Consider the following 26,495-nt stretch of genomic DNA (forward strand, 5'->3'; position numbering starts at 1 on the left):
GGTTCCAAAAGCTGGGCGTCACAAATCCCTGGGCAGTTCCTTTTTGAACAATCTACCTGAGTTTCAGGGGCTCCTGGGAAAATGTTACGTGATGGAGTACGCAGGAAAGGGGGCATAAGAGGGGACTGTATATTCCAGGAAAATATGCGTTGGCTCCTCTATTCGAAAGACCTCGGGGAGCCCCTCGGCTCCCTCGCAGGCTGCGGCAGCCACTTCAGTGCTCCGCGAAAGGGGCGGAGGTGGCTCTGGAGGGTGGAGACCGGGACCGGGTTAATCTTTAGTCCGGCGACCTCACGCAGGCTGCCCGGAGAGTGACTGGCTTCGAGGAAGAGAGGCTGGGAGCCGAGATACCTGGGAGGGCAGGGACCAGAGAGGCGGCCGAACGCACTTGAGGGCTGGCGGCGAGGAACTGCCTGCCAGCAGCAATCCGCTAACTAGAGAGTGACTGAGTCTCCCCGTCTCCTGCATCCGGGGAGCCCCTGCCCCGCTTCGCTCCTCGCGACTTCTAGCTCGCCAGTGGCCTGGGGCCGCCGGCGCGGGGCTGGGCGTGCGTGTGTTGCTGCGCGCGCGCGCGGGGGTGTGTGTGCGCAGCCCGCGCGCCGAGCCCGGCCGCCGGGACCCAGCCGCCTGCCGCCCGCCTGCCGCCCGCCTGCCTGGCGTCTCACCTCCTTGCAGCCGCGTCCTCGCAGGCTCTCACCTGGCGCCCGCCGCCGGCCGCCCGCTCAGCCCCGCTCGGCTGCCGCTGCCTCCCCTCAAAGTTTCCTCAGAGCGGGCACCTTGGCGAAGGGCTGCCCAGGGAGATGGATTTCTGAAGCTGTGCCTTGGAGTGGCTCTTCTTCCAGCACCTCTCAGCTGTGCTCTACCCCCCGCCCAAATCCGGGCAGAAGGTAGACGCTTTCCCTAAATCGGGGGAGAGGAGGGGGAGGGGTTTTCATCCAGAGAAAGGGAGGAGCGGCCACAGCTGAGGATAGGGGCTTCTCTCCTGCCTGATGCCGCGGAACTGACCATTGGGCCTGGAGGGCGAAAGAAGAAAATTAAATAGAAAAGCCAAGTTGACGGAGGAGGGGCTGGGAGGCTTCCGGACGCCGGAAAGGTTGTCCCCGTCCCCGTTTCCACGGGCTGAAGATTTACAGGCGCTTCCAGCGCGAGGGCTTTGAAACCGCCATCACCTCCCGATCCCTTCGGAAGGAAAAGCCGGCAGACCTGAGGCCAGGGGTGGGTGGGTGGGGGGTCAAGTAAAAGCTTGGACTTGTGTGCAACGCATCCTTGGCTTTGGATTTTAAGGACGCGAACGAGAATTAACAGCGTTTCAAGGTAAGAGGCAGCACAAGCACCGCCGGGAAGAAGAATAACTTAAAATAGATGTCGGGGATGGGGTGGGGGCTTAAGCCAAGTTAGGATGATCTCTCCGGGCGTCGCCAAGAGATTGCTCAAGCCGTGCGAGTGCCTTGGAGCGGACAAGTCAGGGAGTAGCCGGTGCCGCCGGTGCCCAGGTGGGAGGCAGCAACCGAAGGGAGTGTTCTGGTGTCTTGACCTTACACTTTTTGGAGCCTATTGGAAATAGGTGTGTAGCTGGATCGACTTGTCTGGGCTGATTTACAGCGTGGATTCGTGCGTGTGTTTCCGTCGAGATTTTTTTTTTTTTTTTAACCGCCGCTAGCACCGCAGACCCATCCCCTCGTGGCCACTCAGCGCTGTGGGCACCGGCGAACGCCGCCAGGACGCGGTGGCAGGTGAGCCTGGCGCAGGTGGGCAAGTGGGGGCGGCGGCATCCGGCCGGCGGATCGCGGGGCGCGCGAAGCCCACGCCGCCGCCTGGCTGGCTTCGTGCAGCGGGCGTCGGAGCCCAGGCGCCGCGGGTCTGCTGCGGTTCCCTTCGCCTCCGCTAGAGGCTCCCAGCGGGCGCCGCGGAGCGGGTGGGTGTGGGGGCGCCGGGAGGCGGAGGGGCGAGCGCGGGGAGCGAGCGTGCCCGCGGGGTGGCGGAGCGGGCGCGGCAGGGGGAGGCGAGCCCGGCTAGGGCGGGGGACGTGAGCCGGAGTCCTGGCGCGCCTCCTGGCCGAGCGCAGAGCTGCGGGGGACGCGGGTCCGAATCCGGGCTGAGCTCGGGAAAGCTGTGCCCCAGAGTCGGAGACACTTCGAGAGGGCGATCCTGGCCCGCGCCCTGAGGGCAGTCCCGGGAGGTAACGTCCCCTTTCTCCACTCCTTTCGCCCCGCGCTTCTCCGTAACCCCTCAGCCTAACGCGCAAGGTGGGAGGGAGTGGAGGGTGCGGGTCTGTAGGGTCCATATCTAAAGGTGCCTTTCAGTCCTGTTCCGAGGAGCTCCGTAGAATGTGTATTCGAACTAGTCTCCAATTTCACCCCCCCCCCCCCCCCCCGAATATTTGACTGCTTTGAGGGAAGTTTTCTGCAGAGAGTGCCGGGTGGCTGGTTTGGGGCCGGGCTGCTCCAAGGTGAGCGAGGGGACCCGTTGTGCTCCCCTGAGCCGCAGTGGACTTGAGTGCGCGACTCCAGGGTTGGGGTGTGGTGAAGAAGAGTACCACACCCTCTTCTTTTCCTCCCCTGTCCTTCTCACCTGATGATGAGGTCTCACCATCTCGCATTTAACTGATTTCTTTTCCCAAGGGTTTGGCTCTGAGAACGGATCAAAGCTGCTGAGAGACTTGGAGAGGGAGAGGGAGAGGGAGAGGGAGAGGGAGAGAGAGAGAGAGAGAGAGAGAGAGAGAGGGAAGAGAATGAGAGGGAAGTCATGGCCAGAACATCAGGGAAAGAAGGAGGGTGAAGTTAAGCTTGTGTATAGGGTGGGGGGTGCTGGGAAATAGCCTTGGAGTTCCAGATTATTTGATGAAGTCTGATTCAGCTCACATTTCACACTGTCTTTGACATAATCCTTGCTCAAGCTACTAACAGAAATCATTTCTGCTAGATATTGCCTTGGGCACGGTGGGCACAGAGTATGTTTGATGATTTTGTCTAGGCCAAAAAAAAAAAAAAAAAGCGGGTATTGTGTGTGCTTTGGCGTGATCACATCGTGTCTGTCAGGCAGCAGGAAATGTATGTGATTTTCATTGTGCTGTGTTGTGTTTGTGCATACCATATGTGGTCATTTTACATGCAGTAATGCAATTTCAGTCTTCCAAAGGTGGCTCTTCACAAACATGACTTGTGATAATAAACCTCCTGCAGAATAACATTGAAGGAAGACAGGAAATGTGATGGGCCATGGACTGTCCTAGGAATACTGAATAAAACCTGAGATCCAGCGTTTGTGAAATATTGGGCCACATAGGGAAGGAGTGCCAAATATTTCTTTTTTCAGGGATGAAGCAGTGGGTAGCAATTTAAAAGAAGGGGATGTTCTGTAGTTACTACCATCATCATTCTGTAGCTTGCCTTACTTCCAATACAGTTAGAGTGTGAGGCAGAAAAACATGAGGCACTTCCTGCTGAAAAACAGTAAAATGTTTTGTGAGATACTGTCTGATATTTCACCCTAAGAATTTAAATGGAAAGGACTGGCTATTGGTGAGGACCGTAGTGGTTTGGTTATGTGTCGGGCATCCGTTACTTTTGATCAAGGTAAATATGTGAGTTAATATTATATAATAAGTGTAATTTAGTGCAAGTGAAAACAGGCCAATTTACTGATGTGTCTCATTCCAGAATAACACATGGCATGATATCAAGGAAGATTTATATAAAGTTTGTCGTTAAATGTATTGCATTGTATGGAGCTCTGGGTAGAAGACAAGAATAAATATCTTGTTGAAATCTCAAAAAGGATGGCTTACATTCTTAAAATAAACTGTTGTAGAACTCTTATTGTGTGACCAAAAAATAGTTACTAATCTAAATGTACTTATCTGCGTGCATGGATAGATACAAATTATTTGTTGAATTGAATTAACCAAGACAAATACACAATAAGGGCTCAGCTTTCATTGTGAAAGAGATCTCTGAAACCAGAGGAAGATCTCCTAGTATGAGGAATCTGTGTACATGATGAATAAAAAATGTTGTGTTTCTTGACACTTAACTGAATCAAACTAGTGAGGCTGGTTTGTAACCTCAGATTCAGTTTTAGGACTCTATCTCCACAAAGAGGTTTTTCTGTCTCTAATAAATGTGATTTTAAAAGAGACTAAACACTGAAATGTTCCAGGGATGCTATGGACCTGAAAACTGTTTTTGAGTCCTCTGAAACTTCATGTCAAGAATAAGAGGTGATAGGATGTTGTCACAAATTAATTGGCTTGATGCTTCAATTAAAAACTGATTATTATCTGGCTCTGGTAGTCATTATGGTTGATTTCATTTGGTCTCTAGATATTCTGTGAAAGGACTCTAGGTGGAAATGTTTTCCTGTAGTACAAGGAGAGGAGGTCACTAGATAAAAAAAAAAAAAAAAAAACAAAAAAAAAAAACAAGCTTGCCAGTTAGTGATTCTCCAATTTGGTTGCATTTTACCTATAAGGCAGGATGCGGGCTTGGGGTGGGGGGGAATCCGTTTTCTGAATTTACATGAATGTTTCCCTCTTTGCCATAACCCTCAACCTGTGGGGACTCCATTTATAATTTTGATGAGGAACTATTTCACCAAGCCCTTTCCTTTTATGGTTTAGGGGCTATTTCAGTGTAAAGAACTTTAAGAACTATCTAATCATAAAAGATCATATTTCCTGAAAGAAAAACAGTTGAGCTTTAAAAAGATGTTTGATGAGGAAATGAAAAGAGGATAGGAGAGACAGGTGAAGTACTCTAACTGCATGTATGTCTATTATTTCTTCTCTCAGCAACGTTTTTAAAAATTTAAACTTAAATGTAATATTAATATTTTTCATTCTGCCCTTCTTCCTTCCTTCTACCCTCCCTCCTTCTTTCTTTCATTCTTTTCTTTTTTCTTTCTTTTGGTTAAATATTTTCTTGGAAACAAATCCATGCCAAAATTATAGTTAGTTTACAATGATCAGTTAATAAATTTTTTAATGGGATGTAGTTTTAAAATATTGACTGTTCTATTTAGTTTTAAAATTTATATAGAAGAAACCTGCTAGAGTGTGGGGTTGATTCTTTAGAGAGAAGTCATCAGCTGGTGGTTCTCTCTTACTTTGTTGGTACTTCTTGTGTCTGGTTTAGCTCCTTGTTTCTCCACAAGCCTGGATAGTAGTCCCTGGAGTTGGATGGGCTGCCTTGAAACATGGTGCATTTGTGCTTTGAGTGACTTATTTCCATGTAGCTGATACTTTCTCCATGTGCATCTGGCCAATGCAATCAAATCTGAAATGTTCACAGTAAGCAAATAGTTGAGTTATACCTGTCAATTTATACCTGATCAGAAATTAGTAATCCATTTCGGAAAATCCTTAACTCCATCTAAGTCTTTACTAAATGTAACTCTGTTTGTGTCATTCATCAAATACCAGTTGCTAAACAGTTTTTAAATGTCCTCCAAGAGAAAATCTAGTATCCAAAAATCTCCCAAGAGAAACTAATTCAGTGCCACCAGGAGGCAGCATGAAGAAGTAGGAAAATCACTGGATTTGGTTTTAGAAGGCTTGAATTCTGCTTCTCTCTTGCCACTAATGGTGTCACTTTTGAAAAGCTGCCTTATTTTTCTAAGGCTCAGTGTTGAATTCTGCAAAATGGGGAAAATTAAAAGCTACACACTTTCTTCTTGTATTTAAAACTTGACCACACCTAGCTTTAAGCTTTGAAAAGAGAAGAAAAAAACAAAAAACAAAAACCAAAGAAAACTCCCAAACCTTTCAGGTGCCAAGTAAATATCAGACATTGTAACACTTGATAGAAAAGTAAATTAACTCTATTTAAAGAATATCTATCAAACTTCCATAATGAAGCATGGATTTTGAAACGCCTTTGATGAGCGTTGTTGTTGTTGTCCCCCACCCCACCCCCCCAGGGGACTATTAATCAGTATCATGAAAGTAAAATTTACATTAATATGTATGTATGTGAGATGCTTTCCTCAAAGTTATTATTAATATGTCAAAAATTATGTGATGCCTACTGTGAGAGACATCTGAGCATTCGAGTTGCTTTTAAAGAGGTATGATGATAAAAGAAGAAAAAGAAAAGAAGACGAAACTATTTTTGAATAAATAAGGTTTAAATGGAGCCCCCCCCACCTTTTTAAAGCATTCTACCTTTTTCTTCTTGTGAATACTTAATGGGATGCAAGTAGCAATTTCCATTGATTTCATTATTATCAGGTTAGTTACCCATTTTGTATGAGCAGTTTAAAAATATTTTGCTTTGAAATGTTGATTCAATGGTTTAATTTGTGATGTTCGACACAAAACTAATACAGTGTCTTCATTTTTACAATGGAATTTTCTCAGGAATGCTGATAGTCCATTTGTCTTATTTTATTGAAAACCAGTGATATTATTTATAGATTATTTTAATCAGGTGAATTAGTAAGAAAGTAAATGATAGATATTACATGACTCATTGATTTGAATAAAACTTTATTTATGTATTTAAAAAAATTTTTTTTTCAACGTTTATTTATTTTTGGGACAGAGAGAGACAGAGCATGAACAGGGGAGGGGCAGAGAGAGAGGGAGACACAGAATCGGAAGCAGGCTCCAGGCTCCGAGCCGGCAGCCCAGAGCCTGACGCGGGGCTCGAACTCACGGACCGCGAGATCGTCACCTGGCTGAAGTCGGACGCTTAACCGACTGTGCCGCCCAGGCGCCCCTGAATAAAACTTTAAAAGCCCCATTGAAATAATTATGTGCTCTTTTGATAAAGTATGGTGCCTGCTAGAATTTGGACTAGAATAATTTTTGTTGCTTTTCTGCATGTAAACACTAGTTAATATTAGGAACAGCTTATCTGTACCAGTTGCAAGGATAAGACAGATACCATTTCTTTCCCTAGAATTTGTTTCTTGTTAATATAAACTACAAGTGTATTTTCTCTAATAGTATTAGTAAGACTAAATGTAAACCTAGGAACTTAGCCTAAAAAACAAATTACATTTTTTATTGCAGATGTAATAGAACATAATATCAAATTTTCTGTAGAAAAAAGAATTATTGTCTTTACAAAAATCTTTGCCCAAATCCAGTGTAACAGAAATATATGCAAAAATCTAAGATTCCCAGCATATTTCAGTTTCTAGGTATAGCACTAGAGAGTTTTTGAAATGGATTCTAAATTGGACTGCATAAGAGGATTTTGTGTCTTCATACAATCTCATTCTATTATAATGTGACTATGGTTAGCTGCAAGATATCTATCTAGCAGCCAGCATGAAGGGAAATAATTAGCATAAAAACTGTATTGCTCCTGGTGTACCAGGGAAGCCAACAACAGTGCCTTGTGATAAATGTTGATTTTGAAACGGTGGGCTTCATTTGTCAAAGAGAAAGAGTCTTTATCTTCTCAACTATTTTTTTATTGGACTTTTCTATATATTTTTTTCTCTCTCCCCTCTTTTTGTCTCTCTCTGTATATATACTTTGCATACTATACTTCATATATACTATGCTCTTATATACATTGTATTATTTGTATTATATAGTGTATATTACATATATTATGATATATTCATATAATTTACATATATTAGATAGTATACTGCATATTATAGATTATGTATTATGTATAATATGTATTATATGTATTAATATAGATTATGTATTATGTATAATATGTATTATAGATACTTAAATCTCCTTTTAAAAGCAGTTCATAGTCCTTGTGTAATTATATTCTTGACTATTACCCATTGGTTAAGTATATGATTATGGCTTGCAGATGTTTTTTCTTTATGGTTTGCCATTAATTTCATTGCAGGTAATGAAAAACCCTAGCTTTGGCCTCAGTTAGTTACATTCACATCAGTTAATTCTCAAATACTTACTGACATTAAAGTGATTTTCTTTATGATATTCAGGATTGAATGGTGTATGTATATTATATTTTGTGCTTAAGAATCTTGTAATCTTGTTAAAGACAGAAGGCAAAAAGTGAACTGGAAGTTAACAAAGAATAGTCTGTCAACTCATTCAGAAAATTCTTAAGTATCTATTGTTCACAAGACTACAGAGAGTAATCATAACAATACAAGAGTTGTATAACCAGGCAATTCAGGATAGGGTGAGATGAGAGTGGCCTGGGGAGTTCTTATAAAGAGGGGAGGAAATTGATCTAAGGTGGAGTAGAATTTAAAAGAGCAATAAATATATAACTTCAGAAATAATTGAAACAATGCACATTTACACAATAGTGAGATAGTCTTGGTGATGAGTTAGTACAAAGATGTGAACACTGATAGATTTCCTATGTTGTTAATGGAATGGGAGAACAGAACTCATATATATAATTGGAGATGTTTTGTATCAGTTTAACCCCATTGGAATGAAATGTAAATACTTATTTAAATATCTGTTACATTACTAATGTTCATAATAATTGGCTTCATAGTTCCTCTTCTAGGAATGTATCTTCCAAAATGCTCTCATCAATTTACAAAGATTTATTATGTATATAAAAGAAAAACATACATACTAAGTAGCTTCATATCCTGTAGAGAAATTGTGTTAGTAGTTAAAACCTTCCTATGTCAAATCAGCTGATGAGTGGATACAAAAATAAGATATATTCATACCATGGATTAATATTTTGCAAGAAAAAGGAATGAAATACTGATGTATGTTATAACATGAGAAAAACCTGAAAAACATTATGCTAAAAAAAGACACCAGACACAAAAGACCACATATTGTGTGCTTCCATTTATACAAAATGTCCAGAGAAGCGAATTTACAGAATTTGCAAGTAGATTAGTGTTTGTCAGGCCCTGGGAGTGGGGATGATAAGTTACTACAAATGGGCATGAGGAATCTTTTGTGGTGAAACAACTATTCTGTAATTGGATTGTGACTGTGGTTACACAAATCTATATATTTACTAAAAGTCATTGCATTGTTTACATAAAATGAGTACATTTTATGGTAGATAAATTATATCTCAATACAGCTGTACGAATAACTACAATTCCAAACAAAACAGTACTCCACAAAGTCTTCCCACAAAGTAAACCCTAGGTGCAGATGACCTCACTAATAAAATGTCTGAACACTTAAGGAAGAAATAATAATTCTGCACAATCTCTTCCAGGATGTTGTAGAGGAGGAAACACTTTATATTTTATCCCATGAAGCTAGCATTGCCCTGATACCAATACCATGAGAAGGGAATATAAAGAAAGGGAAGTACAGACCAGTACCCTTCATGAACATGATGTAAACAGCATTAATAAAATTTTAACAAATATAAATCAACAGTATATGAAAAGGTAATACATTGTGACCAAGTTGGGTTCATCTCCCAAATGCAGTGGTAGTTAAACATTAGAAAATCAATCCATGTAGTTCACATTAACAGAATGAGAAATAAAAGGTACATGATCATCTCAGTAGATGCAATGAAAGTATTTGAGAAAATCCAACATTTTTTTCTTGATAAAAACTGTTAGCAAATACTCTAGGTATATAAGAGAAGTTCCTCAGCTTGATATAGAATATCTGCAGTAAGCCTGTAGCTGATATGATATTTAATGGCAAAAGACCAACTGCTTTTGCTGTAATCTGAGAAGGAAGACAAGAATGTCTGCTCTCATCACTTCTACTCAATGTTATATTGGAAATTCTATCCAATCAAGTCAAGAAAAAACTCAAAAAGGCAGATAGATTGCCAAGGAAGAGGAAGACATGCTCAACTGCTTACTTACTGAAGAACTGAAAAACAAAAGAAAACAAAACAACAACAACAAAAACCCCAGACATCCCTTGGGAATATAGTTCAATAGACTTTGGAGTATGAATACAATGGATTCTGTTGCTGGTTTAATAAAGTAAACGGAGTGTTACAGCTCTTTAAATATCATCAGAGAAAAATCTGCATTATATATTAGAGATTAAGAAGAACAATGTGGTTGTAGAACAATGCTTAGTCTATGGTAGGTTGATTGATATAGTCAACAGGTATTTATTATATACCTCCTCTGTGTTAAGCACTAGGATAGGCCTTCTGTATATATTATTTGTGGGAAGGGGCAGATATAATTCTTTTGAAAGACTTACAGGCTATTGTGGGAGAGAACTATAATGAAACTGAAATAAATTGAATATGTAACGAGAAATTGTGTTTTATGCAGAAAAGAAACTAAGTAGAATGGTGTGGATTTACCCATGAGGGTTAGGAGAGGGATGGGAATATTTAAGATATGTCTGGTACCTAGTGAGCACTTGATAGAGAACCTTGTAATAAACTAATTCAAACCATTCTTCTTTCCCACCTCACTTTATTTCCTTTCATATCCAGTAACTTGCCTATCCAGTGTTTAAGAAATACAGGGCACCTGGGTGGCTCAGTCGGTTAAGCGTTGGACTTCGAATCAGGTCATGATCTTGCGGTTCTTGGGTTCAAGCCCCACATCGGGCTCTGTGCTGACAGCTCAGAGCCTGGAGCCTGCTTCAGATGCTGTCTCCCTCTCTCTTTGCCCCTCCCCTGCTCATGCTCTGTCTCGATCTCAAAAATTAAATATAAAACATTAAAAAAAAATACTAAGGGGCACCTGGGTGTCTCAGTCGTTTAAGTGTCCAACTTCAGCTCAGGTCATGATCTCATGGTTTGTGGGTTCGAGCCCCACGTCAGGCTCTGTGCTCACAGCTCAGAGCCTGGAGGCTGCTTTGGATTCTGTGTCTCTCTGTCTGCCCCTCCCCTGCTTGTGCTCTGTCTCTCTCTCTCTCTCTCAAAAATTAGTAAACATTAAAAAAAATTAAAAATAAATAAACACATACTCTACTTTCTTATCACATTAACTTCCCATGTGTTGTTACATGAATCTCTCACGTGCAATAATTTTCATATCACAGTCAGCATTCATTGAGCACCCACTATGAACAAATGCATCGCCTTAAATGCTAGGGATTCACAGTTGCTTGAAGCATATCCTTGTTTTTTAGTTAACCTAATTGATGTCTTTTTCTCCATATGTAATTTTAAATCATTTTTCTTTCTTTCTGATTATAAAAGTAAAATACATCATTGGAAGATTCAGCATTACAGAAATAACAATTTCAAAGTGAAAGAGCTACCTGGGGTCCCCTTTCACAAAGTAGGAAACTATATTGCATAAGAAATGAGAGAAGAGTGAGACTGTGTACTGTGTGGGTAAGAGGCAAGAGGATTAAGTGGTCAGGGACCAGAAAAGATTTGAGAAGACAGATGGTACATGGGAATTTTAAAAATACAGTGTTAAACCTTGTGCAGTGGCACTGCTTCCTGTGATCTCCAAATCTTCAGAGTCGCATAAGTCTTAGTAACATTAATGCAACTTGATGCCTAGTACAGACTGACAACAGAGTTCATTTTTGTGTCAGAATTGGGGCAGTGAGGCAAAAGAGCCAGCCTGCGTGGGTAAGAAGGTACTAGCAGATACACCACAGATGCCCCTCCCTTCATCTTTTCTTTGAGGGGACTTACCCATCTAATGCATTTACCTGTGTCTTGGATATATGCCTTCTAGCATACCTCCTCCAAGTAATTGTCTAACATACCTTTAAGTAGTGGAGCCTATAGTGGGTTGTTTTATGATTCTGTACATGGCTTTAATTGATATTTTTTTATTGTTTGCCATAAAAACTCATTCTACATAACGAAATTAGATTGATGGCATTCCATCTTTTTTTTTTTTTTTTAGTTTATTTACTTATTTTGAGAGAGAAAGACAAGAGACAGCATGAGTGGGTGAGGAGTAGAGAGAGAGAGAGAGAGAGAGAGAGAGAGAGAGAGACAGGGAGAGAAAGAACTCCAAGCAGGCCCTGCCCTGTCAGTGCAGATTGCAACTTGGGACTTGAATTCATGAACCCTGAGATCTTGACCAGAGCTGAAACCAAGGGCCAGATGCTTAACCAACTGAGCCACCCAGATGCCCTGTTGCCTGTTCTTTCCTAAAGAACTTTTTGACTGAAATTACTGGAGAGCATTCTAGAACATATTCATATGTTAATGATCTTATTTTTGTAGATGCTAAAATTAAGAGGGAAGCATTTACGGTTGGTTCAGTATTCAAGATTCTTGCAGGGTACTATGTAAACTTTGAACAAAAATGTAGTGTATCTTTGGCAGAGAAATTATAATCAACATAAAAAATGGATTATTTTGTCATTCATTCTCCTTGAAAATATGTATGAATGAGACTGATAAAATTAATGTGAAATATGATATGAAATGAATTGTGCATGTTATTATAGGTGCTTATGGAGCTTAGCAAAAGCTGTTGAGTAGAGGTACATTGGATGACTGTCTTGTTGGACCTGGAACTTTTATTTCTCTTTTCTGTCTACAGGAGAACCTACTGTGCATTTTATAGAGAGAGGGATGAGGGGAGCAAAGCTTAGAAAAAGAACATTCAATGATTATATTAATGTAAAGTTCAAGAAAGGGTACACAGTTTGATTCAATAGAAATTAATGATTTAAAATTATAGCTTTAGAATATGGATGATAATCAGAAGTTTTATCACTAGTAATGGTAGAAAAACATGGAGAAGTTTTTGCATTTGGGGGAGATAATCACTCATCTTACCATTTAGTTCTTGTGGGAGAAGAAAGAATGTAGAATCAAGTGTACTAATTGCTTTATAAGAATAAAGTGCTAATGAATTTAATTAATAATTCATACTAAGTTTTGATATGTTGGAAAGAGTATTTAAAAGTAAAATAATCTAGTACTTACTGATAAAACTATTTAATTTTTAATGTATCTGCATAGCTTTGCACATTGGGAGCCCCCTACCTGAAATATCCTTTTCCAGAATATCCAGGCAGGATCAGTAGATCTTTTGAAAACTAGCCTATATCATATTCTCAATAAGGCATTCCAGAAGCCTCAGACAAAATGCAATCTTTCTTCTTTTATAAGCTTCTGTTATTATATGTATTTTTAAAATTTATTATTATTATTATTATTATTATTATTATTATTATTCACTGCTCTGTGTATCTTTCCAAACCATGATGGGTCCTTGATGGTAAAAATTGTACCTTATTTGTCACCATTTAAAAAAATAATTTAGAATACCGTTAGTTTTTATTCAATATTTTTGGAATGGATTGAAATGTGATTTTTAGAACATCCTAGACAGTTTTAAAATGTATCCCAAACTATCATAATACTATTCCCAGTTGGTAAAGGAGATAGTGTACAGTGGTTAAAAGTTTAAAGATTTGTTTTCAAATCGTGATTCTGCCATTGACACTAATTGTTGGATGTCAAGCAATCTCTTAGTCTCGTGAAGTGTTAATTTCCTAATGTGAAATAGGTGTGATAACACCTTTCTGCCGTACACATTTTATATGAAGTTTATGGTAATAGAATAGTGAGTGAAAATAAACTTGTATAGTCTGTACCTGTACAAATGACATCATTATTGAATTAAATATATATTTAAAAGCCATTGATAAAATATCAAATGCAGTAATGTGAATCACTTTTAGAAACAAAGTGGGGGATTTATATAGAAAACCAAAACCCAAACTTGAAATTGATTTCTTTCTATTGCCTTTTTGTAATATTTCATCAAATTTTCATATACCAATTTTATTTTATAGATTACGAAGCAAAGGTAACAATACAGATTGAACAAGGGTAGTTTAACACTGGTTATAGATGGATTAGTTGATAACTTTCATGCAGTCATTTACAGTTGGATTGAAGACTGTTGAATAACTTTTGGTGAATAATCGCTCCAGTGTTTTACCGTCTTTTGAAATTACAATTTACGTAAAATAATCTGTATTTTATTTCTTTATTTTGAACATTTGACCTCTTCAAGCACTTGTGTCTTATTTTCTTATTTGTTACTTTCTAGATCACTGATAGAAAATTCAAAGAGCAAATAGTTACTGATTTAATAGTAGTTTGCTTCTGGGAGATCCACTATTAATGTGTTCTGATAGTAATAAGGGGTTATCACTCTATGCCTAAATCTAGTTTGTTGGAAATAAATTATGTTTTTCGTCTCTGCCCAGCATTCCTATTTGGCCGATGTTACAGAGTCTAATCAGATTTTCTGCCATTCATTTTGCTGTGATGGAGCATTTTTGTAGGTATTTTTGACTTAAGTCAGATTCTTAGAGCATTTTTAGCTTTAACTTGGGTTTCATGTATCTGAGAAAAACTCCAAGGTAGATTAGCCTGATTTCTGAACTTTATTCCCATTTCTGTAATAGCTTTTTATCTTAATGCTTTTGAGATTGTCTTGGTTATATGTGATATTTTTCTCTGATTTTCTAAAGGTGTATTGATAGTTTTGTTTTTATTCGGATTCACTTTGAAGTGTCTTTTTCTTTTCTCACTCATATTCTTGCTGACCATAGCATTCAGTGAAAATGCATTCACCTAGCACAAACTTGATTTTTTCATAAGTGTTTTTAAGCAAATGGGTATTTATCCCCTTTGTCTCTACTGCTCTCCATTTAAACCTGCTCAGCGGGCCTAATCTTTTCATTGCTTGTGAATAAAATCTCAAATAGGGCTCATATCTTAACTTATTTACTATTAGAAAAAAAAATGCTCTGTGATCAGTTCTAATCATGGGAATAGTCTCATTTCTGTTATAACCTATTCATTTAGTAAGGAAGTCTTGAACAAACAAAGAAAGAAGACAGACTGTTAAATACAGAGAACAAATTAGTGGTTGCCTCTGGAGAGGTGAGTAGGGGGATGGGCAAAATAGACAAAGGGGATTAAGAGGTACAGACTTCCAGTTATAAAATACATAAGTCTCAGAGATGAAAAGTACAGCATAGGGAATATAATCAATAATCTTACAATAATATTGTATGGCAACAGTTGGTGACTACATTTATTGTGGTTAGCATTGAGTAATATGTAGAATTACCAAATCAATATGTTATACGCCTGAAATTAATATAACATTTTATGCTGATTATACTTCAATAGAAAATCAAAACATTGCACACCATTAAAAAATCATGTAGAGTGTAAATATATACAATATTTATTTGTCAACCACACCTCAATAAAGCTGAAAAAAAAGTTGGTTATTAAAAAAAAAAAAGAAGGAAGTCCTAAATTCATTTAGTGATAAAGTTTTCCCTACCTTAGCTGCTGCTGTTTTTCTCCTGGACATTTGTCATGGGAAAAAGAGGAAGTTGGTCAGCCTCTCCTGTGTTTCCCCTAGCTGACTTCCATGTTTTTTGTCCTGTTCAAATAGGGTGCCTATGACCCCTTTAAAGCTGAGTTTCAGAAAAGTAGAAGAGGTAAAGGTGAGGTCTGATTTATTGGATGTGAATGTCACCTTGGAAATGTTTTTTCAGGGCTTGGTGGACTCCTTGTTTTACCTTAGGGTGTCATGGTAGACATTAATGTTGCTTATCAAAAGTTTCTGTGCCTCTTGAGCACATGGTAGGATAGAACTTATAGGCTTTCTGTGTTTAGGTGAGGCCCTCTGACCAAGGAGTTTTGAGCAGAAGTGGCAAGTGTCACTGATAGGGTGAACTGGTGCAAGCATCTCCAGATATCTTTTCCTTCTGACACTGCAGTCAGGAGCTTTAGAGTTGGTGGCTGTTCTATCCTCTTGAGCCACTGAAACTTTAACGAAAAGACCCAGTCTCTGCCCACTGCTGACACACAACAACCATGTTGTAGGAGCAAGAAACTAATCTCTGTGGTTTTAAGCTACTAAATTACTGGGTTGTTTGTTACCACAGTGTAACATAAGCTATCAAAACAGAAAGATACATGACTTTCTCAGAGGGAGTGGGAGTATTTGTCTGTATTTTCTATGATACAAGAAATGCTTTTCCTTTCAGCTAGATGCATAATATTTCTCTCCTACTTCCTGGACATCCAGAATTACATCTCTTCTGTTGGGATGACTTTATCCCTGTATGCATTCTTCTTGGGTTGGATTTGAAATGTCTTCTAAACAAGTTTTTCTTCTAAGTTGCCCACCTCTGGTCTTCTGGAAACATTTACACAATCTTGTGTCTCCTGGGAAAGTGTAGCTTGACCTCTCTCTACTGTGCCAGTTCAGGAGCATAGTCTTTCATTTTTAATGCCATTTATAAGTGGCTTAGAAAATATGAGATGACACAAACTGTGCTCTAATAATCCTGTGGAACACACCCTACAACAATGGTCTTAGAACAGTATTCTAAGACAGGATTGGGCTTTATTGTTTCCCTTAGGCATTTCAAGCTTTTGAAGTGGTTTCCTTAAAGCTTCTTCAAGGTGTGAGGTGAGGAGATGGTATTTATACTACATCAACAACTCAAAAAACTTTTTTCTGTAGTTTCCAGCCTTTTGACCAATTGAGCTTCAAGGGACATTGACCACAAAACGGGCTTTTGAGTTTCCACTGAAAGTTTTACATACATGACCTAGCACTTCCATTAAAAACGTGGGGTGGGGCGCCTGGGTGGCTCAGCCACAGTGTCTAACTCTTGATTTCAGCTCAGGTCACGATCTCATGGTTCATGACTTCAAGTACCTTATCGTGCTCTCTGCTGTCAGTGCAGGGCCCACTTTGGATCTTCCGTCTTCCTCTTTCTCTGCCCCTCTGTGTATGCATGTGCTCCCTCTCTCTCAAAAACAAACACATATATATTTTTAAAAGTCTTATTAAAAAAAAAACTCATGGGGGTATTTTGGCTTTTGGGTCTTAACTGAAACCCACACAGAAAATGTGTGATTTTATATCCTGCCTAAGACCGTTGTTGTAGGGTATATTCAGAAGATGATTAGAATGTGGTATGTGTTATTCAGTATTTTTAAACCATTCATAAATTGAATTAAAAATACATGTGTCTACAACTGCAGAGTCATGTCATCCCTGTATCACAACATTATTTATGGGAAGCTTTGACAAGTTATTGTTTCGTTGTTAAAATCAATACGATGCTATGCATAAATAGTGTCCATTCACTCACTGGTCATTAAAGCTATTTGGTGTTTCTGCAGGTGTTGCTAAGTGGAATTTAGTGAGGAGACTTATGCAAAGTGTATTTATTCTTGCCATTTTAGGAGGACCTATACTGAAACTTCTGTTGTCAGTCACCACCCATTTATTCCAAAAGATTGTTCTGGCTAAAACAGTTAGTGAATCAGTCTTTCAGAGTGGTTACTTATAAGTAATATGAAACACTTTAGGTTTGAGGAGGGAGAGACTATGGAACTGTACAAAAGCATAATGTATATTATAGATTAATAGCATTATCCAGTGCTCACTATAAAATTTTAAACTTGATGAAACCATGAAAGGAGATGATACATTTTGCTACCCTGAAGTGAAACCCTGAATGATTTACCCTGAAGTAAATCATTTTAGTTAGCAAACAAATAAGCAACACTTCTAGTGTATAAGTACCATTATAACTTTATAAGTATTATTTTATCTATTATTATTATTATTATTATTATTCTCTTTATTTTCTGATTCACAGTCTTTCTTGTGACAAATTTATCATCAAATTTAGATCTAAGCCAAATGGATGAAGAGACGTAGACATTTCCATACAAAATATTTTTAGACTATTGGCTCTTGGCCTTCAGGATGATCTAATTAACAGGGTTTGAATAGTAAGATTTGGAGTATATGAAGAAAGGAACATTTTCATACTCTAGCCAAGGCTGGGTTATTGTATGGCTGATAATCATGCACTTTTGAGTTTCTGTTTTCCAGAGAATGCTAGCAATTTAAACTATGCATTTCTGAGCATCAGATGTTTCTTGGCAATGTTTGTGGAGTGTAACATCTTCTGTACAGATGATTTAAAGTTAGAACTGGACACTGCCACCTCCTGGTAGCCTTATTAAATGCTGTCCCTTCAGTCTGCACTGTAAGCTTTTGGGGTATCTATTTAAAAGCTTAAGTGAGGTTAAATGCACTTGGAGGCAGGGAAAAAAAGGAAGAAAGAAAGGTATTTGTATTACCAATTGCAGCTGAGTATGCTTCACAGCTCCTGGTAGTGGATAAAAGAGTGAATTACCCAACCTGGGATAATAATGAGCAGGTGTGAAAAAGGTCACATTGTAATAGCCAATGACTGCATCTATGGGTCCTGAAATATTTCCTAGCACTTGTGGCATCTTCTTTCAAAGTCTTCTCTGCCCCAGCTCAGAAAATCAGGCATTTGTTTTCTGCCATCTAGAAAAATTTCCGCATGTTAGGCATTAGACCTCAATTACCTGTCTACACTTTCATAGCCTTTGTATTGCTTTTTAATTAGTTAATTTGGGTTAATCTTTTATCTCAAATTAGACCATGGGCTTCTTTAGGGCAAAGACGTTATAGATTTATTTTGCATGCTTGAGACCTGGCACACTTAAGAGTGTGTTCTATCTTTGTTTAACACCTGGGAAAGGTTTTCTATCAATATAATGGTGGCATTAAGGAAGATCTTCCATCACAACAACAGTTGTACAAAGTGCTAAGAGGAAACCAAAACTTCTTATTTGTTAATTTTAGCATCTCTTTTTACCTTTAAAAAGCCCCAAGTTGCATGTGTTAAATATAGTGTCTGAGGAAGATGATGATATTCTGAAGAATCGAATGAATACTGTGATACTGTAGACAATTCTTTACATATAAGAAATACAGCAGGAAGGAAGCTTATCAGTCAAATACGTATATTATAGGAACAAGAGAAATGCAGTGGAAAAAAAAGGTTTTTAATGAAATTAGGTAGTTAGAAACCATATGTAATTGAATGCTAGACAACATCTTCCTGGTTGGAAGGAGTTAGTCACAAGATGCATGAAAGTCCCAAGGAGCCAATATAGTTTGATAATTCAATGCCATTTGTTTGTGGGGGGAGCATTAAAGGAAAAATATATTGCACCACAATATATCTCAAAGGTGCAAAGCATCACCTGTCTTCCCCAGTCTTTCTTAACTGAATTTTGTCATCTAAACTGGAACACATAGAAATGATTTATGAGATTTTATTTTCTAAAATCTCCCAAGAATAGTGGATACCTAGTACCATGCTAGATGCAGAGAAGAGGAGTTAACTTATTACATACATTGATGGCTTAGGGCATTAGAGCTTTATCCAGGTATAAATTATTGTTGAGGTGAGGATATCTGCAGCATCAGGAGATGCTCAATTTATGTCTTTATGGCAGAGAGCTGCAAAGAAATGGATGCTCTCTTGAATATTTGCCTGTGACTGAATCTTGGTATATTTAATACCATAGAGAATATCCAGATCAAATTTAGCTACTTGGCTAGTAACCGAAGTTTAATATGAGCAATGTATTTTTTCCAGGTGAAACTTTATGAGTATTTCAGTGTTGCCCTTAACAAATTTTCCTAAATAGTAACTACACAAAGATTAAAAATTGCTAGTTAATTAAATAATTTTGCTCTTATTTTTCTAGATTGTTTTGTTTTAATAGGGATACCTTTTTTGTACTTTCTTTTTAATCTTTTGAGTCATCTAAGCCTGGTATAATTGCCACAGTTATTGGGGACAGTCACCTTAATGTGGCCATAGATCTCGAGAATAAATTCACTTTTTTTTGACTAAGTCCAAATGTGAGCATTCAGTAAATAAAAGCTCTGAATAATATATTTAAAAGTTATTTATGTGCTGGCACAATTGAACATCTATAGCCCAAAAATGAGCATTTAGCTAAACTTACCACCTTATCCAAAAATTAACACAATCTGAGTAGCTGACTGAAACACAAAGCATACAACTATGTAACTTTAAAGGAAATGAGAAAATATTCATACTTAGTACTAGGCAAAGGTTCTTAGATTTGGCACCAAAGGTACAATCCATACAAAAAGCATAATTGATACGTTGGACCTCATCAGAATTAAAATCTTTTGCTCTGCAAAAGCCCATGTGAAGGGGATGAAAAAGCAAGTTAAAGCCTAGGAGAAAATTTTTACAAACCATGTATTTGGCAAAGGACTAGTATATAGAGTAAATAAAGAATTTTCAAAGCTCAACAGTAACAATGTAAATAATCCAGTTAGAAAAGGAACAAAAGGTATGAAGAGACATTTCACCAAGTATATATTAGATGTATGTATAGATGATGGAAACCCACATGAAAAGATGTTTAACATCATTAGCCGTTAGGGATATGAAAATTTAAAATTCAATGAAGTATTGGTACCATCAGACTATGTAAAATAACATTAAATACTGGCAAGAAGGCAGAGAAATTGGATCACTCATACTTTGCTGTTGGGAATATAATATAGTTTAGCCAATCTAGAAGAAAGTTTGACATTTTCTTATGAAATTAAACCTGTCTCCAATATACCACCTAGAAATTGCATTATTAGGCATTTGTCAGAGAGAAATGAAAACATATATTCACACAAAAATTAATACACGAATGATCATAGCATTTTTATCCATGATAACTGCAAACTTAAAATAATCAAATGTTCCTCACTCAATAGGTGAAAATTTAAACTGTGGTGTTCATAGCATAGAATGCAATTCAGTAATATATAGGAGTGGTCTAGAGATATATGTAACAATTTATATGAATCTTCAGGGAATTATACTGAATCAAAATTGCCAATTTCAAAAGGTTATGTACTACATGGCTCCTTTATTATAATATTTTTAAAATGACAAAATTATAGAAATGGAAAAAAATTAGTGGTTTCCAGGTTTGGGGGTAGGTTTGGAGGTGAGTGTAGTTATAAAAAGGCAGCACAGCATTTTCTGTGGTATTGGAGCTATTCTGAATGTGGAGTGTAGTGATAGATATGTAGAACTTACTTATGGTATAAAATTGTGTACAACTAAAAAAATACACACTCAAAAATAAGTGCAAGAAGTACTGGGGAAATTTGAATATTATCAGTGGATGGTTTCAGTGTCAATATCTTAATGGTATTGTACTGTAGTTTTGCTAGGTGTTACCTTGGAGGAAATCTGAATAAAGGATGTATAGAATTGCTCAGGAGAGATTGGAAGTTTTGGAGGAGACACCCACATCCTATAATCTTCTGTGTTGCAAAACCACTCAGGGACCTCTTGCTACCTTGTGATGAGAGCAGATTTGGTGTGGGGGAGGTAGATGTTAGGAAAATTTGACCTTCATTCCTTGTAGAGTGTAGAGACTGTTGTCTGATATCTTTCTGTAAAAAAGCCAAAGACCAAAGTCTGGATGAAGCTAAGGTAGCAGAGCAAAGAAAGAAAGCTGCATTGAAAGTAGGTTGTACTTCTTCCATTGAAGATGGGTAGGAGATCCTGGTTTTGGTGGACTGCAGAGAACATTGGATACCTAAGATGAGTCAATGCCAGGGTGGGAGGACCCCAGAATAAGTATACATGCAGTGGACCATGGCAGTGGGTGGGGTGCGGCTTCAACAGTCAGCTGTAGGGCCATGGTTTATCCCAGTGAGCATTGTAGAGAAAGGTCATAAGCAAACTTGGATTGAGTTGTGAAGGAGAGTTGACCTCAGAGTCCCACAGAAGCTCTCCTTGAAAGAAAGAGCCAACATTTGGGGGATCTGCCGTGTCATTATTGAATGTGACCTTTGCAACCTTTTTCTTTTTATTCACCTGCCCATCTCTCCAACATAGGTGAGGCCAGAGACAACCCAGTGAGTGGCAAAGGAAGAGTGGAAAATTAAGATGGGGAAAGTAGTAAAGATGTGAGCCTTCTCCCTGAACTCCCTCCTCTCTCCAACCCTATGCAGATTTCTAACACTGAAACAAGTGTGAACTAGGGGAGGAAAATCAACTTTAAACTGAATTACAAAGTGAAATTTTTCACATAAGAATTAGACTAGTTATTAATACTTCAAAGGTTCAGAAAGTTTTGGGATTGGCCTAAGATATTTCAAGGACAGGCGGTTTGAAAGCCAAATGAAGACCCAGCAAAGCTATATCCTTTATACTCCACTGAATCTAGCCCGTTCAATAAAGTGGTATAGATGCATATATGTATAGATACACATTTTGTTTAATATCATTGTCTTGATATTAAAGAAAGACTAGAAGTTTACATGATAAAATATTAATGATAGTTATGTCTGGGTGATGTTATTTCAGCTATTTTATATTTAATTATTTAATCTTTTGTACATTTTCTAAATCTTTTACAATAAGAACACTTTACCTTTATAGCTATAAGAATATTATTTTAAAATAATGTAGAAAGCATTTTGGACACTAATTTCAGTGGCATATAACTATGCCCCTCTAGCTCTTAAAGTGTTTGAATTTTTTGCTGATTGGCCAGACTTCCCAGATTTGATAAATCTATATCTTGGAATAACAGCTAAGAGTAATTTTTTCATCTATAATTGAAGGTTTAGTTAGATGATTGTTAATGTTTTCTTTTCAACCCTGTAATTCTTCCATATTTTTCCAAATGAATAACTTATTCATTATCATTAGATGTGGCAGTGTTGTTCTAGGTAATGAGATTATAGCAGAGAATAAGAGTTCATTTCCTCAAGCAACTCAATACTGCAGATGAGATAATGAAGAATTATAAATCTGTGTGGTCAGGGCAATAACAGGGGCATGCACAAGATGTTGTAAATCACAAAGGAATAGGATGTCTTCTAAGAAGGGGAGGCAGGAAGGCTTTCATAAGGAGGTGATGTTTGAGCTGAGTTTGGAAAATCAACAAGCTAGGCAGAGTAGAAGTGAAGGAGGGTCACCTGGGTGGCTGAGTCTGTTGAGTGTCTAACTTTGGCTCAGGTCATGATCTCATGGTTCATGAGTTTGAGCCCCACATTGGGCTTTTTTACTGTCAGCATGGAGTCCACTTGGGATCCTCTGTCCAACCCCCTCTGCCCCTTCCCCGTCTCTCATAAATAAGAAAAAATTTATTTAAAAAAAAGTGAAGGAGCAGAGGATGCCAGGCTGTGGAGACAAGGGAGGAGGATCCTGAAAACTAAGAGGGTATGTTGCATTCTGGTTCACACTGAGTGTGAGTGGTCTGAGTGTGGACGATGGAGGTGGGCGGAGTTATCAGATTTGAGGTGGAGTGGTAAACAGGCAGTAGGGATATGAATCAGATTCTGAGTACCCAGAGGGCCTGGAGGAAAGACCAATTCAAAGGCAGTCAAAGCATTCCATGTGACAGAAGATAAAGTCCTAAACAAAAGGCAGTGGTAAGGGGATAAGAGAGAGAGAGACCTGTTGCTGTGTTTGGATGTGAAGAATGAGGTCAAGAAAGGAGTTACATGATTTCAATGATACACACCCACCCACCCCCCCCCCCCACACATATGTAGGTGGCACAGATGAGTAGGTGGCAAAAAATGACCATCCCAAAAAATTACAAAGAGGTACACCTTCCTCTAACATGCTCCAGAAGCTGTCAGTCCTGCAGCAGGGCAGATAGTTTGGCAAGCGTAGCAGGAAGTGGATTTCAGTCCTTATTCATCCCTCTAGCCAGCATCCTATGTTTTGTGAACAAACTGCAGAACCAGAGGCCTATGCCCTTACTCTAGCCAAATAGGTGGAACTTCTTCAGCCCTTTCTGGGTTTGTATCGAAAGAGGCCTGTGAGGTGCAGAAAATCAAAGCAGTATCAAAGCCATTTTACCTCGGCTTAGCTGAATTGAGATAGATTAACAGGATGTAGTTTCAGAGCAAAGAAGACATTTATGAGCTGTTTTAGCATGAGTAAGTTGTTCTTCCTCCCAGCAATTTCAGAAAAATGTTAATAATGTTTCACTAGAAAAATATTTTTCTCTATGTATAAAATGATCAGTTTTTCTATATTATTTCTATTGTACTTTGGGACCAACATTAGTTTTGCTGAAATGAATCTCCATTGTAATAATGGAGATTATTGAAAAAAGATAATGTGAAGAATACAAGTGCAGGTTTTAGATTCTCAAAATACTTTTTCACAATGCTTCTAGGAAAATAGAAGATTTATCTTACCATCCTCAAATGTTCCTTCATATTTATTAGCAGATTGGTAGCATTTTTAGATACTATGGAACCAACTCTAAAACCAGGTATAAATTAACTGGATGCAAATACAATAATGATGTCTACTTCAAGTCATAGTACTGAAACCTTATAGCAGCATTCATATAATAAATATATTTTTAAAAATGTTTATTTATTTTGAGAGTGAGGGAGGACACAAGCAGGGAGGGGCAGAGAGAGAAGGAGAGAGAATCACGAGCAGGCTACATGCTGTCAGCGCAGAAACTGACGTGGGGTTCCGTCTCAAATTGTGATATCATGACCTGAGCCTAAATCGAGTCAGATTCTTAACCAGCTAAGGCACCCAGGCACCCCCCATATAATAAATACATTTGAGAACCCCTGTATAAATGCTGCTAGTGCAATATATAACATGGATGCCACAGTTGGGAAGAGGTTGGAGAATGCAGGTAACTTTATCACAGATAGTATATGGGTAATTAGGTCAAAAAAATGATCAATTCCCTACCTTACAGACACCATAGAGTATTTTACATTAATGTTGCTTCTAGTTTAGTGGGAAAATTGAATTAGCTGAAAATAGTAACATAATCCTGAATTAAAGATGAACTCAGTAGTAAGAAAGCTTGGAAAAATCTACAGAAAACAGATGTGATAGTGTTCATGTGAAAGATTGTTTACAACATAACTGTGAAATAACACTGTTTACTGCTACTGTTTAATCTTACTCATCTTTATATCCCTGGAGCCTAAGCACAGTGCCTGACCCCTAGTAAGTGCTTCAAAAGTGTTAAATAAAGTCCTCATTAGTGGAACATGCATTATAATTGTATTATCCTAGCTTACTGATTTCTGGGTCCTGCCATCCTTAAGATGGTGTTAACCACATGGAGAAATTAGGCAATGAAACATCCCCAGAATGTTTTGTGTTCTTGGCAGCTCAGGCAATTTTAACCTGAATATGACCTGCCAGATGGAAAACAATGAGAGTAATAATGATAATTAGCACTGGGATCAACAAAACTAAGTTGCAAGTGAGCAGTAATGGTTATTGAAAATCAGTGTTACCAGAATAAACAACCAAAACAATAACAAAACCAGTCATAATAAAAACATCTCTTGGGGCGCCTGGGTGGGTCAGTCGGTTAAATCTCTAACTTTTGATTTTGTCTCAGTTCATGATCTCATGGTTGTGAGATTGAGCCCTGCATCAGTCTCCATGACCATTGTGAATCCTACTTAAGATTCTCTCTCTCCCTCTGTATCTCTGTTCCTCCCCAGCTCATGCACACACATGTGCTCTCTCTCTCTCAAAACAGATAAACAAACGAAAGCACCCATATGTACATTATGGCTAAAATTGAATAAGAAACTTTGAAAAAAGATTTTAAGTTTCCTTTTTGTTAATAATCTATTTGGAAATGAAACGTATGAATAACATACATTTGAATAACCTCCTGAATAACATTGGAAATTCTTTTTTTAAATTTTTTGATGTTTATTTATTTTTGAGAAAGAGAGAGACAGAGTATGAGTGGAGAAGGGTCAGAGAGAGAGGGAGACAGAATCTGAAGCAGGCTCCAGGCTCTGAGCTGTCAGCACAGAGCCCGATGAGGGTCTTGAACTCACAAACCATTAGATCATGACTTGAACCGAAGTCAGATGCTTAACTGACTGAGCCACCCAGGTGCCCCTTTTTTTAAAAAAAAATTTTTAAACTTTGGAAATTCTTACGCTACACAACATGCTTTAAAATTTTTCTCATATTTACCAGAGTCATAGTGATAATACATTTAAACGTATCTAACATATTGAATAGAACTATATTAATATTGTATATCTTGTTTCTATTTGTCTATTGGGGATCTTGCTTAAATCATACCAGACATTTTGATTCTTATTGATGGCAAATGTGTGTTATCTCCCTTTTTGTTACCATGGACTAATGGATTTTAATGCAGTTGGTGTTTGCAGTCTTTTAGAGTCCAAGATCAGTAAATATTAGCTACCCTTTGTTCTAGACACCATATAACAACTTCTCTTTGATACTGACCTGCTTTTTACTTAGTATTTTTATCCATCCAAGATCAATAAACCTCTATGATTAGCCCTGGAAATAACTATTCCTATGCATATTTAGAAAACTACAAAATTACTAAAATTAGAGATAATACCATGTCATATAATTAGCACACATTTTTGAATAAGATGCTTATAATTTCAAAATTACTATAATTTTTCATAGTTATGAAAATATTAAGATGGAAATTTTGGACAAAGGCAAATATGATTGTTTAAAACACAGCAGATTATAGTGTCCTTGTTGCTTGCCCTACACTGATCTCGGTTTTATTGTTGTGCTTGGATTGTAAGAGATTAGCATAAACTGCCTAGTACAATGTTGTCATTTTTTGTGTTAAATTATCTAGCAGTACTTCCTACTTATTTTAATAATATGAGCTAAAAAGGTGTCATTTTCAGAAAAAACACTGGGAATAAGTAAATAATATTATGTTAAATTTCCTTACACTATTTTA

The 26,495-nt window shown here is 38.2% G+C and overlaps 1 long non-coding RNA gene across 1 annotated transcript in view; it reads left to right on the forward strand.

The window, feature by feature from the left end:
- Positions 1 to 1,228: 1,228 nt before the first annotated feature.
- Positions 1,229 to 26,495, forward strand: part of LOC113593655 (uncharacterized) — a 465,808-nt gene continuing 440,541 nt past the window's right edge. Inside the window, exon 1 of the long non-coding RNA XR_003413934.2 lies at positions 1,229 to 1,314. This is a non-coding gene — a long non-coding RNA (uncharacterized LOC113593655). The remainder of the gene's footprint in view (positions 1,315 to 26,495) is intronic.

This window comes from Acinonyx jubatus, chromosome D4, assembly GCF_027475565.1.
Source record: "Acinonyx jubatus isolate Ajub_Pintada_27869175 chromosome D4, VMU_Ajub_asm_v1.0, whole genome shotgun sequence".
Lineage (NCBI taxonomy): Eukaryota > Metazoa > Chordata > Mammalia > Carnivora > Felidae > Acinonyx > Acinonyx jubatus.